Source organism: Haliotis cracherodii, unplaced genomic scaffold (genome assembly GCF_022045235.1).
Source record: "Haliotis cracherodii isolate W230 unplaced genomic scaffold, xgHalCrac1.p SCAF_18, whole genome shotgun sequence".
NCBI classification, from domain to species: Eukaryota; Metazoa; Mollusca; class Gastropoda; order Lepetellida; family Haliotidae; genus Haliotis; species Haliotis cracherodii.
In genome coordinates this window covers 15126323-15142607 of record NW_027266273.1, presented here as the reverse complement: position 1 = coordinate 15142607, position 16285 = coordinate 15126323, and positions in this window count along the sequence as shown.

The following is a 16285-nucleotide window of genomic DNA, read 5'->3' as shown; positions in this document are numbered from 1 at the left end:
TAAAACACTGTTTTTTGTATTACAAATGGTTTCTGTTTTGGTGTTTCAGCATAAACTCAGCACAAACATGCAACACTTTAGTGTTCAGACAGTTCACAATACATGGTATCGAGATCATCAATTTGGATTTGTTTTAGATATTTTGTGCGTGTGCGTCCAGACTCAATTATGTACATGCTGCCTACGTACGAGGCCAGCAATATTCCAACCATCTGACGCCATCTTGAAATTAATACAATCTGGACCAGACAAATTAGATTATAGATTTCTGTCTCGAGAAGTGTTATGTTAGTTCACAATAACATTTCCCAACATTTGCACTTCTCATATCAACATGTGCAGATCTAATACGTACATGTGCAGATCTAATCCCTACATGTGCAGATCTAATCCCTACATGTGCAGATCTAATCCTTACATGTGCAGATCTACCGGGTAATACCAACATGTGCAGATCTAATACCAACATGTGAAGATCTAATACCAACATGTGCAGATCTAATCCCTATATGTGCAGATCTAATCCCTACATGTGCAGATCTTATACCAGATCTAATACCAACATGTGCAGATTTAATACCTACATATGCAGATATAATACCTACATGTGCAGATCTAATACAAACGTGCAGATCTAATACCTACATGTGCAGATCTAATCCCTACATGTGCGGATGTAATACCAACATGTGCAGATCTAATCCCTACATGTGCAGATCTAATACCTATATGTGCAGATGTAATACCAACATGTGCAGATCTAATCCCTACATGTGGAGATCTAATCCCTATATGTGCAGATTTAATACCAACATGTACAGATCTAAAACCTACATGTGCAGATCTAATACCAACTTGTGCAGATCTAATACCTTCATGTGCAGATTTAATACCAACATGTGCAGATCTTATCCCTACATGTGCTGATCTAATACCTACATGTGCAGATGTAATACCAACATGTGCAGATGTAATCCCTACATGTGCAGATTTAATACCAACATGTGCAGATCTAATCCTTACATGTGCAGATCTACCGGGTAATACCAACATGTGCAGATCTAATACCAACATGTGCAGATCTAATCCCTACATGTGCAGATCTAATCCCTATATGTGCAGATCTAATCCCTACATGTGCAGATCTTATACCAGATCTAATACCAACATGTGCAGATTTAATACCTACATATGCAGATATAATACCTACATGTGCAGATCTAATACAAACGTGCAGATCTAATACCTACATGTGCAGATCTAATCCCTACATGTGCGGATGTAATACCAACATGTGCAGATCTAATCCCTACATGTGCAGATCTAATACCTATATGTGCAGATGTAATACCAACATGTGCAGATCTAATCCCTACATGTGGAGATCTAATCCCTATATGTGCAGATTTAATACCAACATGTACAGATCTAAAACCTACATGTGCAGATCTAATACCAACTTGTGCAGATCTAATACCTTCATGTGCAGATTTAATACCAACATGTGCAGATCTTATCCCTACATGTGCTGATCTAATACCTACATGTGCAGATGTAATACCAACATGTGCAGATTTAATACCAACATGTGCAAATTTAAAACCTACATGTGCAGATCTAATACCAACATGTGCAGATCTAATCCCTACATGTGCAGATCTAATACCTACATGTGCAGATTTAATACCAACATGTGCAGATCTTATCCCTACATGTGCATATTTAATACCTACATGTACAGATCTAAAACCTACATGTGCATATTTAATACCTACATGTACAGATCTAAAACCTACATGTGCAGATGTAATACCAACATGTGCAGATCTAATACCTTCATGTGCAGATCTAATACCTACATGTGCAGATTTAATACCAACATGTGCAGATCTTATCCCTACATGTGCATATTTAATACCTACATGTACAGATCTAAAACCTACATGTGCAGATTTAATACCAACATGTGCAGATCTAATACCTTCATGTGCAGATCTAATCCCTACATGTGCAGATCTAATCCCTACATGTGCAGATCTAATCCCTACATGTACAGATGTAATACCAACATGTGCAGATGTAATACCAACACGTGCAGATCTAATCCCTACACGTGCAGATCTAATCCCTACATGTGGAGATGTAATACCAACATGTGCAGATCTAATCCCTACATGTGCAGATCTAATCCCTACATGTGCAGATCTAATCCCTACACGTGCAGATCTAATACCTACATGTGCAGATCTAAACCTACATGTGCAGATCTAATCCCTACATGTGCAGATCTAATACCAACATATGCAGATCTAGGACCAACATGTGCAGATCTAATACCTACATTGCAGATCTAATACCTACATGTGCAGATCTAATACCAACATGTGTAGATCTAATACAACATTTGTAGATATAATACCTACATGTGCAGATCTAATACCAACATCCGCAGATCTAATCCCTACATGTGCAGATTTAATACCTACATGTGAAGATCTAATACCAACATGTGCAGATCTAATCCCTATATGTGCAGATCTAATCCCTACATGTGCAGATCTTATACCAGATCTAATACCAACATGTGCAGATTTAATACCTACATGTGCAGATATAATACCTACATGTGCAGATCTAATACAAACGTGCAGATCTAATACCTACATGTGCAGATCTAATCCCTACATGTGCGGATGTAATACCAACATGTGCAGATCTAATCCCTACATGTGCAGATCTAATACCTATATGTGCAGATGTTATACCAACATGTGCAGATCTAATCCCTACATGTGGAGATCTAATCCCTATATGTGCAGATTTAATACCAACATGTACAGATCTAAAACCTACATGTGCAGATCTAATACCAACATGTGCAGATCTAATACCTTCATGTGCAGATCTAATACCTTCATGTGCAGATTTAATACCTACATGTGCTGATCTAATACCTACATGTGCAGATGTAATACCAACATGTGCAGATCTTATCCCTACATGTGCATATTTAATACCTACATGTATAGATCTAAAACATACATGTGCAGATTTAATACCAACATGTGCAGATTTAATCCCTACATGTGCAGATCTAATACCTATATGTGCAGATGTAATACCAACATGTGCAGATCTAATCCCTACATGTGGAGATCTAATCCCTATATGTGCAGATTTAATACCAACATGTACAGATCTAAAACCTACATGTGCAGATCTAATACCAACATGTGCAGATCTAATACCTTCATGTGCAGATCTAATACCTTCATGTGCAGATTTAATACCTACATGTGCTGATCTAATACCTACATGTGCAGATGTAATACCAACATGTGCAGATCTTATCCCTACATGTGCATATTTAATACCTACATGTATAGATCTAAAACCTACATGTGCAGATTTAATACCAACATGTGCAGATCTAATACCTTCATGTGCAGATTTAAACCCTACATGTGCTGATCTAATACCTACATGTGCAGATGTAATACCAACATGTGCAGATCTAATCCCTACATGTGCAGATCTAATCCCTACATGTGCAGATGTAATACCAACATGTGCAGATGTAATACCAACATGTGCAGATCTAATCCCTACACGTGCAGATCTAATCCCTACATGTGGAGATGTAATACCAACATGTGCAGATCTAATCCCTACATGTGCAGATCTAATCCCTACATGTGCAGATCTAATCCCTATATGTGCAGATCTAATCCATACACGTGCAGATCTAATACCTACATGTGCAGATCTAATACCTTCATGTGCAGATTTAATCCCTACATGTGCTGATCTAATACCTACATGTGCAGATGTAATACCAACATGTTCAGATCTAATCCCTACATGTGCAGATCTAATCCCTACATGTGCAGATGTAATACCAACATGTGCAGATGTAATACCAACACGTGCAGATCTAATCCCTACACGTGCAGATCTAATCCCTACATGTGGAGATGTAATACCAACATGTGCAGATCTAATACCACCATGTGCAGATCTAATCCCTACATGTGCAGATCTAATCCCTACATGTGCAGATCTAATCCCTACATGTGCAGATCTAATCCATACACGTGCAGATCTAATACCTACATGTGCAGATCTAAACCTACATGTGCAGATCTAATCCCTACATGTGCAGATCTAATACCAACATATGCAGATCTAGGACCAACATGTGCAGATCTAATCCCTACATGTGCAGATCTAATACAAACGTGCAAATCTAATACCTACAACGCAGATCTAATACCTACATCTGCAGATCTTAAACCTACATGTGCAGGTCTAATACCGCTATGTGCAGATCTAATACCTTCATGTGTAGATCTAATACAACATTTGTAGATATAATACCTACATGTGCAGATCTAATACCAACATCCGCAGATCTAATCCCTACATGTGCAGATTTAATACCTACATGTGCAGATCTAATACCAACATGTGCAGATCTAATCCCTACATGTGCAGATCTAATACCAACATGTGCAGATCTTATACCAACATGTGCAGATCTAATACCTACATTGCAGATCTAATACCTACATGTGTAGATCTAATACCTACATGTGCTCCCACTATTTGCTGATCGAATACCTACATCTGCAGATCTGAGCCGTGAAGATCCGGGGTAGAATAGGTCTTCAACAACCCAGGCTTGCCGTAAAAGGTGACTATGCTTGTCGCGAGCTCGCTGACTTGGTTGATGCATGTCATCGTATCCCAATTGCGTGGATCGATGCTCGTCGTGTCAACCACTGGATTGTCTGGTTCAGACTCGATTATTTACAGACCGCCATCATATGGCTGAATATTGCTGAGTGCGGCGTTAAACAACAAACAAACTAAGCACTGAGTGATGAGATACTTGTGATGGGCAAACGAAGCGTCCGTAAAATGATCGATTCAGGCAGCCACAGACCTACGTTTGCATACTTTATTTTATTTATCAATTTACGCCACTGTCCGCTATATAGCACCAAAAACACCTGTAATAAGTCGAGGCGCGGCTTAACAAAACCAGTGATTGATATCATGAGAGCCTCCAGTTAGTCAGTCGCCTGTTATGACAATCTGGTCTTGATCGTCTTCCCCGGGGTGCGTTGATGCTTTGAAATTGTCATAAGTATAGGTTGTGTTAACAACCGACGGCTAATGTCTTTAGGTGCTTTGTAAATGCAAACCCCAAACCCAACATCTACCCCTCCATCAGAAACTCTGTGATGTCACAATTACGTCAACTATTAGTTAAACAACCGGACTTTTCTTTGAACGTTAACTTTGAACTTTGAATGCAATTTATTCGATATCCATGTATTGTTGCCCCAATATTCGGCGCGGATATCGGGAAAGTTATTTTCAATAGGTTTCCCGTCTTCGTAATGGAGTACCGATTATTTCTCGAGGGGTAATGATACTTTAATCAACGAGTGTAGTACAATCCATAATTCGGAGTCGGTAATCTCTTTAATCCAATAATCTACCTCTGCAAAACCTCGTAACAATACTCGAGACTTCCCTACCACGGAGTTCCAACCATGACGTCAGATGATTGACGTCACAATTACGTCAATTTGTTGGAACCATCCAACCAATCAGCAAATAGTAGTTGCTGAAACAGCCAATCAAATGCGAGATTAAGTTATACCACTGATACTTTCAGTTCCAGCAATCCTCCCCATGTCCCGCCCACGTGCCTTATAAAGTCAGTGAAGCCATGAGCACGACGCCGTAAGGGGTCGTCGTTATGGTGTGGATGAAGCCAAGGTTCCAATTAGGTTCCGAGTATTCTGAAATCCTTTTGTTTGTGTATAAATATTAATAAAGGAAGAGAGCGTTGCAGACTAAACATAATTAATATATGAGCCGTTCACCAAAACAAATTAAATCATGGTACGGTCTTGTCAAACGCCGTTAGATGACGTGGAAAATATATGCATTCTCATAACTGCATCCACTCTGACAATACTCGCTGTATACATTCGCCTCGTTTTAGTGATTGAAGAAGAGTCTGAGTAAGCTTATATTTAAAGCCACATTGTAAATATTAATAAAACTGTGTGGCACACACAAGCATACGGAATTTGTTTTTTTATGTAATTGAAAACTGAAAGAAATGTTGTTAAATTTGATTATGTCGATTGATCATCACTCATTCCCAAAACAGTTCATAAAAAGTAATATGTGGCTAGGTAGTTTTGTGTAAAAACAAATTGGTTCAGTGAAGACTGGGGTTAAAATGTATTTGCAACCACATGATCCCTTCAATGTTCCAAATGTTGAAAAATTGTGCCGTAAAAAGCATTTTCAATGATGAGATGTCTAAAATACCCATCAGCAGTTGTATATTGTGCTATTTCTTCCTAATTTTTATAGTTTTAAATCAAATCATATTTAAAACAAAACAAAAAACAGGTAAAAGTATTCTTTGAGTGCTGACTAAGGGCCAATACAGTTCATGTTCTGGAAATTACAACGCAAACTAAAGATATTTCCGATTACAAATGAAACATATAAACTCAACTGTGAGGTAGTTTCTTTGCACTTCAGTTTATAATAAACAGCCATAAAAATCGTAAATATATGAGTGCACATTTTGCCAATTTGACCCACTGGAAATGCCAAATTTTAATGTGACGGAAAGTGACGGAAACTACTTTGAAATCTAGGTATAACATGTTTCCTACACCTGCTAGTCTTGTACTGCTTACATGACTAAGTACAATAGAATGGCTTACATGAGAGGAAACGGCCACTTTCCAATTTTTAAATCTAACTATGAGCATGTCTGTAACCCAAGACGATTCTTTACCCTGTACAGTAAACTACGTTTATATCGAACATGCTTATAACGAACTGACCGATATAACGAACTTATTTTTAAGTCCCGGCCATTTGTTGTATATATGCTGTATATATGCTTATAACGAACTACGGTTATATCGAACGGCAATTAGTGGACCATTTGAGTTCGTTATAACCGTAGTTTACTGTATTTGTACTTTTGCAACCAACTTGGGTTAAAAAGACTTGCTCGTGTTCAAATATCAGAAAAAAACCACCATAAAACCTAAAAAATGAAACAAAAGTCCAAAACATGGAAGTGTTGAAATGTACACAAATGTAATTTTTAAACACACTTGTGATAACTTTCACACTGTAATGGCTGTGCTTATATATTAAATTATGCATATCTCATGGGTTCCTTCTGTAAAGGTGTTCACAGTTTCCTATGTTATAATACTATGATGTTATGAGGTGTGTGTGTGTGTGTGTATGTGTGTGTGTGTGTGTGTGTGTGTGTGTGTGTGTGTGTGTGTGTGTGTGTGTGAGTGTGTGTGTGTGTGTCTGCTTGTACTACTCCGGACTCATGTCGATTGATAGTGCTAGCCCACTGAGATACCATGCCGCAGTTTAACATGAATACCCCACTCAGACACAGTATACTGACTCCGAGCCGACCAGTTCTTGTTTTAGCCCCTTAATGCCGAGCGCCAGACAGGGTAACAACAAGTACCATCTTTTAACGTCTTTTGGTATGACGGGGCCGGGGAATATGATGGTATGAGAGAGTATTTGTTACAACACATAGTGACCACAGATAGTAATATATCTCCCTTCAGAGGTTCAGGGCAATGTTGACAAAAGTGGTATCCAATGCCATCTGAGGTTTACCGAGAAAACAATACGTGAAATGCGGATTAAGAAATTTAGGCAAGCAGTAAGTATCACCATGGAAACTAACTGTGTATCAAGGTAATTTGGACAGAAGTTTAACTTAAGCTACAGGTATATGGATAATCTGATGTCGTTCATAACCATCAGATAGCCAATTCCCTTTCACTGATTTACCATGGTGAACTAGACATATAGGAGATCAGTGAGACGGCCTGGTCTGTTTCATAATTAAACCCGATAAAACAATTCAGCTATTAGATGCGATATTTCCATGAAGTGCATTCTCAATCCGTGTTATTTATTTGTAAAACGATTCTTCAGAAATGTAAATCTATATAAAAATAAAACAATAAAAGACAATGGATTTTTAATAGATATTAACCCGTGTTTGCTATGCTGAAAAAGTGAGTACTTAGTGAATGCCATCCCCGGTGTCTGAATGGATCGACCCTGTGGTGATGGAGTGAGTGAGTATGGTTTTACGCCGTTTTAAGCAATATTCCAGCAATAGCACGGCGGGGGACACCAGAAATGGGCTTCACTCATTGTACCCATGTCGGGAATCGAACCCAGGTCTTCGGCGTGACGAGCGAACGCTTTAACCACTAGGCTACCCGACCGTTCTTGTGGTGATGTAGAGAGAGATTTGTGTTGAAAGAGATGAGATGGAACGCCACGTATTTAAGACATATTGTGATTGGAACATTCCAAATTTTATATTATCTTAAAACAGTGTCAACAAAGAACGGTAAAATATCCAATACTATCATATTACAGATATTGATTTAAAGCTAAGTGGTTAATAGTTAAACGTTTGTACTATAAAACAACACAAGGCACACTTCAAGCTATAGTTCGATATCCAACTTGGGCACATAGGAACTTACAGTTCCTGTGCTACCTGCACCGGACGTATACCCCAGTCGGATGTGCACCACTCCCTAAGTTGCAGGCGCATGTTGGTAGGTGAGCTTGAACCTGTTCCGCAAAGTGATCTTAGTGCTAAGATGATTATAACTCTCATACTTAAACATAGTATTGCAGTGCTTTGAATGATAACAATCCCAAGTGTATAATTCACGAAGCTAGTTTAATAAAACCAAATATAGAATTTATGTCAACTATTAACTCTATTTTCTAAATTACTAAACGTAGAAAACGAAATGTAGATTCCCAACCGTCGCTGATTAAACACATACAACATTAGGCTAGTTAATAGTAAATATTCGCTACCATCCCCATGAAAAACTATTATCCAAACTGAATATCCTTGAAAACCGAGGTATAGGCCCATCTAAATATCCTTATACGTCCACGAGGTGCACCAGAGTCTTCTGTTCACGGGTTCGAACTCCAGATTAGGCCTGACTACTATTTTTGGTTTGTCAGCACCACACCCGTGGTTGTCGGCTTATCTAATATGGGGGGGGGGGGGGGGGGTCCTGCATCATTACTGCTGACTCATCAGGGGTGTGATCCACGGGGCATTGTACACGTGACGTGAACATTGGATTTTCATACAGAATAGTGTACATGTGACGACTATATGTGATTTACATGCAGGGTAGTGTACAAGTGACGACTATATGTGATCTACACGCAGAGTAGCGTACACGTGACGAGTAGATGTGATCCACATGCAGAGTAATGTACAAGTGACGAAAAGATGTGATCTACATGAAGAGTAGTGTACAAGTGACGACTAGATGTGATCTACTTGCAGAGTAGTGTACAGGTGATGAATAGATGTGATCTACATGCAGAGTAGTGTACAGGTGACGAATATATGTGATTTACATGCAGAGTAGTGTACACGTGACGAATAGATGTGATTTACATGCAGAGTAGTGTACAAGTGACGAAAGGATGTGATCTACGTGCAGAGTAGTGTACAAGTGACGACTAGATGTGATCTACATGCAGAGTAGTGTACTGGTGACGAATAGATATGATCTACATGCAGAGTGTACAAGTGACGAATAGATGTCATCTACATGCAGAGTAGTGTACAGGTGACGAATAGATGTGATCTACATGCAGAGTAGTGTACAGGTGACGAATAGATGTGATCTACACGCAGAGTAGTGTACAAGTGACGAATAGATGTGATCTACAAGCATAGTGTACAAGTGGCGAATAGATGTGATCTACATGCATAATGTACAAGTGACGAATAGATGTGATCTATATGCAGAGTAGTGAACAGGTGACGACTATATGTGATCTATATGCAGAGTAATGTACAGATGATATAGATGTGATTTATATGCAGAGTAGTTTAGAACTGATCACAATGTGTGATGTACTTGAAGAGAATTGTATATGTAGCGTTGACGTAATGCTTGAACGTCTCATCACTTGGCCTGGTACAGGGTACAGACTTACTCCTAAAGCTGCATGTTACACCCACCTATCAACTATGGTGATAAAAACAATTCAGTTTTTATCCAGATATTCTTTGGATATTCTTAAAAATTATATGTTAAACTCTATATTAATACATGATTGCTAACAATAAAAAGGTTCGACAATTGGAATACAACGTACCTTATCTATAGGGCACAGTTATCTAATAAGATATTGCCGCCCTCTTGCATGATTTACATGCAGGGTAGTGTACAAGTGACGAATATATGTGATCTACACGCAGAGTAGCGTACACGTGACGAGTAGATGTGATCCACATGCAGAGTAATGTACAAGTGACGAAAAGATGTGATCTACATGCAGAGTAGTGTACAAGTGACGACTAGATGTGATCTACTTGCAGAGTAGTGTACAGGTGATGTTAAACTCTATATTAATACATGATTGCTAACAATAAAAAGGTTCGACAATTGGAATACAACGTACCTTATCTATAGGGCACAGTTATCTAATAAGATATTGCCGCCCTCTTGAAACATGTACGAATGGTAATTTCCTGAAAAAAAACCCCAAACATTCTGACCCCTACTAGCATACTTTTCCCCAACAGAAAAAGACGCCTTCCAACAATTTAAGAAGCAATTGAAACACACTAGTTTTTCAACATTGTCTTTCGTCGTTTGTCTGAGCCGTCTGAAACTATTTTAATTCAATTCAATTCAGCGAAACATGAGATTAAGAATTTCACATGTGGGAAATGGAACCCTGGTCTTTGGTGTGACGATTCAACATTCTGATCACTCACTCACTCACTCACTCACTCACGGTCGGGTAGCCTAGTGGTTAAAGCGTTCGCTCGTCACGCCGAAGACCTGGGTTCGATTCCCGACATGGGTACAATGTGTGAAGCCCATTTCAGGTGTGATATTGCTGGAATATTGCTAAAAGCGGCGTTAAACCAAACTCACTCACTCACTCACATGTCAACGAACATTTTTTAAAAAGTACAGAAAGCTTGGCCTTTGAAGAACAATCCTTCTTTTGAACCTGACCTGTAGTATCTGACACCAAAACAGACAAAGCCGGTTCTGGCTGTGTCCAGCGAACAGGTTGTTGCGCCTTCACGAGCTGGGCAGACACATCAATGTGTTAACACGATTAGTAACTTACCAGGATTTGTCACGTGATGCACATGAGCGCTGTCCCGATAACACTAAAACACACACTTGGCTCTGAAGAGCAGATCAATAGGTTGGCTGGAGATACACAGTATTGTAGTTTTCATGAATACAGTCTTTGTAAATTTCAAACTTACATACAATTGCATGATTTGCCCACGCTCGTTTTCGATTTGTTTTTGTAGCATTGTCATGTACACAGTATTGTATTATAAACGCGCTATCATGGAAGAACGGGATTAGTCAATATAATCTTATTGATCATCAGAGATTAGGATCAGTTATGTGTTTGCTGCTTTTATTCGTCACGGTGATCAGAAGAGATTACTTGACGATAATACATATGTTATCTTAGGATAATGCAAATTGATTTTTTCTTCTTGGGAATCCAAGCTTCTTTGATTTACATATATTGTAAGGTGATTTTATATGGAGGCTTAAACGTTTATATATAACTAATCATTTTAATGCGAATGGCTATAATATTGTTGGTGCGGCGTAAAGCAATACTCGCTCTCTGGAAAAGAGGTTCCAAAATTCACAAAAATACCAACTGAATTGTTAATGTGTGGTCATTGATGAGGTATTGTTCAATACAGTGTGGATATAAAGGTTGTGTTATAACAGTATGGATAAAACAGTTTAATGTGCACACACGAACCTGAATTATACAATGGGTAAAACAGTTTAAAATGAACAGTGAGTGAGTGAGTTGGGTTTAACGCCGCTTTTAACAGCATTCCAGTTATATCACGGCTTGTCAGCTTAATGTGGGAGGAAAGCCCGTAATATGAACAGGATAGTTTTCTTTTCACAATACATTATTTAATAACATCCAGCATGTTCATTTTATATCTTTTTAAAAAACCAAAAGTAAAATTTCCCATTATCTTTTGTTACACATAATTAATTAAAGGAAAACACACACAAGCACCGCCACTCCAATCCCAATCGGCCACACACTGCACACATAGATGGTTACAGGGAACTCACTGTCTACAGTTCTGTTCAGGAAGACACGCAGCAGGGGCAAGGAGCTAATTACAATTCCCTTTTAACCACACTACTGAAATTCACAACAAGGACGCCCAACTGAGCCATATTGAGTTGTGAGACACGTGTGAGTCCGCGTGTAGTCGGGAGGGACACATGACGTGAGACGCAGCGTCAGACCCACGTGGGTCCGTGATTCCGGGCTGGAAGAGGTCTCAAATGTCTTCCCATGGGGATGCAATCGCAGGTTAGGTCTAGTGCCTCACGCATGTCCGCATTGAAATGTTGGTGCAGCATTGGTCAGAGCTGATCGGCTCCGGTAGATGATATATTTCTGATTTTGTGCCATCGCAGATCCTTGTTCTTGATCCCTTGAATGTTGCAGATCGCGGCGAAAAACAACATGTTCTCGCTCAGCCACATGACCGCACACACACACCACACAGCCAAGCGCATATACAACACCCCTATACACTCACACCACACGCCCATGTACTCACTCACTCACTCACTCCCTGTGACTGGTAGGCCTGGTGTCCCCTGTGGGACCGTCGTCTTTAGCGGGCCACGCCTCACTACCGACGCTGTGCATCCAAGTGCAATAGATCTCATCTGTATTCCCATGGACTGGCCATCCCTGTCTTTCACGGTCGTTCTTCCGTGCCGCAAGCCATTGATAAATGCGACAGATTCAAGTTCATCAGACAAGCTACTTTTTCATATGAATTAGAGGAGAAAATACACATGAATTAGACTTCTCTGGGCCATTGAACCAGTCGTGTGATTGATGCTGGTGAAGTGTTTTTATTTCAACATATGCAATCAGCTCCCACCTTGTCTTTTGCTGCGTTTAATAGTAAGAATGCCCATGTCATGCTGAAATGAATAGTCATCTGTCTGTTACAATTGGAAAATGCAAAAAGGCGAGGAATCGACAAAACAAAAGAACCTAAAGGTTACAATGATGGCACGAGGTGGTCGCAGTGGCGTCACATGGCGCGAGTTTACGTCATAGCAACAAAACGTTGACATCGGAAAACTAAATGTCTTTTAAAATATGGTAAGCACACATCCAAGTTGCCACAATATGCACGACTCATATTATCTGTATTCACGTGCTCTCCTATAACCACAACTCCGAGCTTCACGATATATTTGACTGACAGGGAAGCTTTGCAATATGTCTTTCGATTACCTCAGTGACACTGTACCTACTTCTTGATCATGTCGATGATACGACACTACCCTCCATCTTCTCGAGGCAAGGCCGTTAACTTACTATAAAAGTACAGTTTCCACCCTTGCCGAACAAGGCGCGTAGCCACCAGTGGCTATTACGAGTTATGTCCCTTCTATGACCCTCCTATTGACCAATCAAATTCCATCCGTCATATCACTTGCATTTGCTTCAAACAAAATGGCAGCCCTGTCAAGACGATCTGATCGATAATCAAGATCTATATTGTAATAAAATTGGTCTACCCCTCGAAGTGCATGAAATCACTTGAGCACCTTGATCACAAACATGAAAAGATTGGCAAATATTTGTCAGCGCTCAGCTGACGGTACACATGCTTTGCCAATCCTGCAGTCAACCGAAATTTGAACGTTGAAGTCCGTGTTGTTTACGAACTGGATGTCCAGTTCATTACGCGATTTTGATTGGACTATGCAAAGAATCGTCAGTCCAACCATAATGAATTCCGGAAATCCAGCCTAGTTTGGCAAGGGTGGAAACTGGACTTTTAAATTCAGTTAATTCCCTTGTCTCGGGAAGATGCCACCCTATTGATCATGTCGGTGATAAAAATGAATCTAACTATAGAATGTTATTTGATGATGTATGTGATACGGAAATCATAGTTGTGTTGTGAACCTCAACTTTGCTGGGGGCGGTCGGGTAGTCTAGTGGTTAAAGCGTTCGCTCATCACGACACGCCGAACACCCGGGTTCGATTCCCGACATGGGTACAATGTGTGAAGCGCATTTCTGATATCCCCCGCCGTGATGTGGCTGAAATATTGCTAAAAGCGGCGTAAAACCATACGCATTCACTCAAGCCTAGTAACGTTTTGAAGACGGTTGTACTTCTTTTTAATCCAATTCAATTTTCATGTGTATACTTTCTTTCCCCCGGCGGTTCATAACATCAAATATGGGATACTAGGAACTTCCCCGGAATCCCCCAGGGAGCAATCTTAATAGAAGATTATATGTATGGTGTATGCTAGTTTCAAAGAACGATAAGGGGCGGTCGGGTAGCCTAGTGGTTAAAGCGTTCGCTCGTCACGCCGAACACCCGGGTTCGATTCCCGACATTGGTACAATGTGTGAAGCCCATTTCAGGTGTACCCGCCGTGATATTGCTGGAATATTGCTAAAAGCGGCGAAAAGAACGATAATTTCACACGTTTTGGATTCAATGGAAACTGACTGAATGCCAAAAAAATCAAGAAACCTCCAAACTGAACGATGTATTTCCTAGTAATGACCCTGAGATGGTGAGGCAACAAACACACTGTATCAAACACATATTTCTTAACATGAATAATCTTTCGGAAATCGGAAGACATATGTGATTGAATTAAGATCTTGGTGAAGGTGTGCGCTTAGGTATCATTATAACCTTGTCATCTTAGCGTAAATATTTAAAAACTAATAATCAATATTTAATTTACTTTTACGAGGAACTGTCAAAAAAGCAATCACATCCTTTCTTTATAGCACGCAGATGTCATACAATCCGAGAAGGTAATCCGGTTCGTCCTCATGACGGCAATGCTCAATTACGGCTCTCCTCCCACATTAATCTGACACGCCGTGATATAACTAGGATACTGTTCAAAGCGGCGTTAAACCCTACTTACTCACTGCAAAGAGACCCTTTATGAATTGGTTGGTTTGTTATTTTACGCCACTCAGCAATATTCCAGCTATATGACGGCGATCTGTAAATAGTCGAGTCTGGATCTGACAATCCAGTGATTGATATTATGAGCATGAATCCATACATTTGGGATCGATGACATGCATCAACCAAGTCAGCGAGCCTGACCAGCCGATTCCGTCAGTCGCCTCTTACGACAAGCATAGTCGTCTTTTACGGCAAGCATGGGTTGCTGAAGACCTATTCTACCCCGGATCTTCATGGGTGTAATATGGTAATGCTTAGCTCGACGTCAAAGTGAGGTGTCGGTCTGTTGGCGCGCTTGCTTGTATTTCGTGTGGATGTGTGTGTGTGTGTGGCTACGTTAGGTAGTGTGGGGTGACGGGTGGGGGCGTGTCTGATATTTCTTGTTCCATCTTTTGGAAAATATCATTTGAGTTTACAAAAGCATATACTAGTATATATCTGTCTATACAGGGCGGTTAGGTAGCCTAGTGGTTAAAGCGTTCGCTTGTCACAATGAAGGGATGAGTACAGTTACATGGGTACAATGTGTGAGGCCCATTTCTTGTGTCCACTGCCGTGATATAGCTGGAATATTGCTATAAGCGGCGTAAAACCATACCCACTCTTCAAATAACGTATGAAGGGGCGGCGGGGTAACCTAGCGTGTCGATTGAGTCCAGATGGCGTCCAGATCTTGCCGAATGTGAACCGTCTTTGTCGGTTCACTGTCTGGTCACTGTCTGATCTCTGTCGGATCGCATTCGGGAGAATCGGGACACTGTCGGGACAGATTCGGTAGGTTTTTACCATGCGTAAGATACAAATCGGATCAGATTCGGATTGAGAACGGGAAAATCGGGACGAATTCAGCTGGAGACAGCTGAATCGGGACGCTTCCTGAACAATGTCTGATTGTATGAGAATTTCCCGCCACGAAACACAGGATCTTGATCGGACTTTTGACAAATTTTAATCGGGAATGGTCCTATCAAGGACGGCAGTAAAAATCCTGAATGTGTGATAAAGGACCAACTGAAAAATGGCTTTGACATTCCGTTTTGTTTGAATCTAAGTCTCTTTCATGAGGCAGACAGACGGACGGACGGATATGAGCAGCGGCATTGCCTCTTAATTTTATACACATATGTCCAA